This window comes from Cornus florida, unplaced genomic scaffold (genome assembly GCF_030987335.1).
Source record: "Cornus florida cultivar Cherokee Brave unplaced genomic scaffold, ASM3098733v1 CherokeeBrave_3.0.0_Hap2_Chr01, whole genome shotgun sequence".
Classification (NCBI taxonomy): domain Eukaryota; kingdom Viridiplantae; phylum Streptophyta; class Magnoliopsida; order Cornales; family Cornaceae; genus Cornus; species Cornus florida.
Genome location: NW_026775571.1, coordinates 80754530 through 80757753, shown reverse-complemented (window position 1 = coordinate 80757753; position 3224 = coordinate 80754530). Strand labels below are relative to the sequence as shown.

Sequence of the window (3224 nt, the reverse complement as noted above, 5' to 3'; positions counted from 1 at the left end):
TAAAAGCTTTATCAATGGCTAGATTCATTATCAAAACATTATAGATCTAACATATAAAGCATGGATTCATGGAGATAAAGCTTGAATCAAAAGAGGGATCTCAGATCTTACCCCAAAACCAAGAGATGAGAAGAAAGGGAGATGAAATCTGAGATCCGAGATGAGGGAGCATATAAAATAAAAGAAAAGAAAATATTTTTGGGATTTTTTTTTTTAAAAAAAAAAATTTTAAATTCAAACAAAAATCAAACTTACATCAAAACAGTAAATCAAAGAACAGAGATCGATCTCTTTAAGATCGATCTCAGAAATACTCCGATTGATTGAACATGCAAAAACCTACAGACATATTAGATCGATGGGATAGAGAGCCTTTTGTAGAGGGTGGATGCAGGTTCAAAATTTTTCTAAGTGTTGAGACTGCAGATCGATCCAAGATGAAATTGGATCAATCGAAGAACTAAAAATTGATCTAGGAACAAGTTCGAACGATGGGACAGAGAGCTGAAATATGCAGGTTTTCTTCAAACGATTGGACAAAGAGGTGATTAGATGTAGGTATGGAGTTCGATCGATCGAACCTCCTTGGAGATAGATCGAACTGATGCAAAATGTCCATTTTCAACATGAAAGTGCATGCAATCCTAATCACAGTTCCTAGCAATGCATATGAACCTAAAGCAAATATCTAGACTTCGCAAGAAATGAAATTTAAAATAGAAATAAGGGAGGAATAGGGTTGTGACACCCTACGAAATGTACTGGTCTTTAACGTCTCTAGCAAGACGTTGGGCTCTTTTAGCCCGGATCAAACATCTTGTAGTGCATCCCCTCCTTAATGGGGTGATAAGTGCTTTGAACTCTACCCAATAAATGGTTCCCTAGAGAACTTGTTGGATTAGGCTCAAAGGAACTTGTAGGTCCTTGGTCACAATGATCTTTGGGCTTCCATGCCCTTTCAAAACAAGATTTTGAAACAACTTTCTTGGAATTCAGGGTTAAAGATAAACTTTTTGAAATTTTGGTTTCAAGCAAAGACTCTATTATTTCACATTCATGGTCATGATATTTCTCTACAACATTCACTTCTTCATGCTTGTCAAATGAATTCGGGACCAATCTTTTAATCACTCGACCTACTAACCCTAATCTCGATTCCACAACCTAATATGACCCACCAATCCCTTGGGACGATCCCTACTTGCCTTAACTATATTTTTAGTGAAAGGTAGTAGTGGCAAATTATAAATGTAAAGCTTAGCCACAATCATCTTTAGTCCAAAACAACCCTTTTTGCACAAACTTTTGGTAAACCACGACGAAACCACCAAGTTTTTGGCGCCGTTGCCGGAGATTGATTGAAGGTAACGTCGTATTTGTGGAATCAATTAGGAATTAATACTCTTTTGATCGTATCTTTACTTTATTTTTATTTTCATTTTGGTTACTTATTGTGTTGGTTCTTGTTTGACTACGTGCATTGCGTTAGAAGGTGAACAAAGGAGCATTTTAAGTAATGAGCTAAGCAAAAGCAAGGAAAAAGCTAAAATCTAAAAATTTGCAAGGTTAAAATTGAAAATTGAATTGAAGTGCTAAAGGACCCTTTGTGAGCTCTTTCTTAACTCAATATCTAGTTAAATCGTCGGCCCACGTGGAGGCTTGTATTTCAATTCTTAGATAAATAGTGAGTCCACGTGGAGGCAATTTTATTATTCTTTGCATATTGTTGATAGCATGGGAGTATGGGATCATTGTATGTGGAAGAAGTTTGATTATTGATTTGTTGCGAAGGTGAAGTGATTGTTGATTGTTTGTTACTTGTTTGTGTTTTGTTGTGCATGCATGGTCGTAGATCATTGAAACCTAATCTTGTCCCTCTTAATTTTCATCTTGAATCCATTGTTCGAAACCCTAGGGGAAGAGGAAGTTCTAGTCAATCCATTTCATCAATGGAAGTACATAATAAAGACCATGTGGAGGACCATGGTCACATAGACCAACAAGGTATCCTCCACCCCAATGTGCATCATAATAACATGCAAGTACTATTAGGCATGCCGAGGCCATTCATTCACTCACCACAATAACAAGGCCAAGTTCCATTGGGAATGCCAAGGCCAATGTATGCTCCACAACCTCCTATAGTTCAAGGCAACCAAGGTGCCCATGTTGCACCTTCAATTGTTAATCCTCCCTTTGCTTTAAGATATCACTATATGCCTAATGAATACAATGCACCCACATGCATTCAATTGCCACCATTTAGAGCACACCACTATGAGATCAAACCATAAACCATTCAAATGCTTCCTAATTATCATGGACTTCCAAGTGAAGAACCTTACAAGTATTTAGATGAGTTTCTTAGGTATGTTCTACCGTGAGATACACGGACATGCTGGAAGAGGTCTTAAGGCTTAAACTTTTTCCATTCACCCTTAAAAATAAGGCAAAATACTGGTTTAACAATCTTAGGTCTTTTTCAATAACTTCTTAGGCAGAAATGCAACAAGAGTTCTTAAAGAAGTACTATCTGGTTTCTAAGACCAATGCCATGAGAACCTCAATTTGAGAGTTTTCACATGGGGATGGGGAAACGTTCCATGAGGCATGGGAAAGATTTAATGAATTGCTTAGGAAGTGTCCACATCATGACATGCCTAAATGGCAATTAGTTCAATATTTCTTTGAGAGTTTATCCGATAATTACAAGGGCATGGTTGATGCTTCCATGGGTGGCTCTTACATTGATAGGCATGAGGATGACGTGTGGCGTCTTTATGAGAGCATGAGTGAAAATTCTTTGCATCGAACTTTATCTTCTAAGAATGGTAGGAATTCAAGTGGAAAGAAGAGTGTTGGCTTACATCAAGTTGACCATTCCAATGAAATAGCCGTTGAGATGAAATCCTTATCTCAAAGGTTTGATCAATTCTTAATCAACCAAAACTCGGCAAATCAAGTATCTTCCATCCCCAACCATTCCCATCATGCATCCAATGAATTATGTATGACTTGTTCAAGTGTTTTACATTCTACTTCCAGTTGTCCCCATGGACATGTGCAAAGTGAACATCATAAACAAGTCAATGCAGCTTTTGTTAATCAAGGGAACAATCCTTATGGCAATCATTATAATCCTAGTTGGAGGAATCACCCGAATTTCTCTTGGAGAAACCAAGGGGAAGGCTCAAACCTTTCCCAAAGTGGTTTTCAAGGGAAGT

At 37.5% G+C, this 3224-nt stretch overlaps 1 pseudogene; it reads right to left on the bottom strand.

Annotated features, from left to right (window-relative positions):
* Positions 1-2559: 2559 nt before the first annotated feature.
* Positions 2560-2658, bottom strand: LOC132282771 (small nucleolar RNA R71; annotated as a pseudogene).
* Positions 2659-3224: the final 566 nt, after the last annotated feature.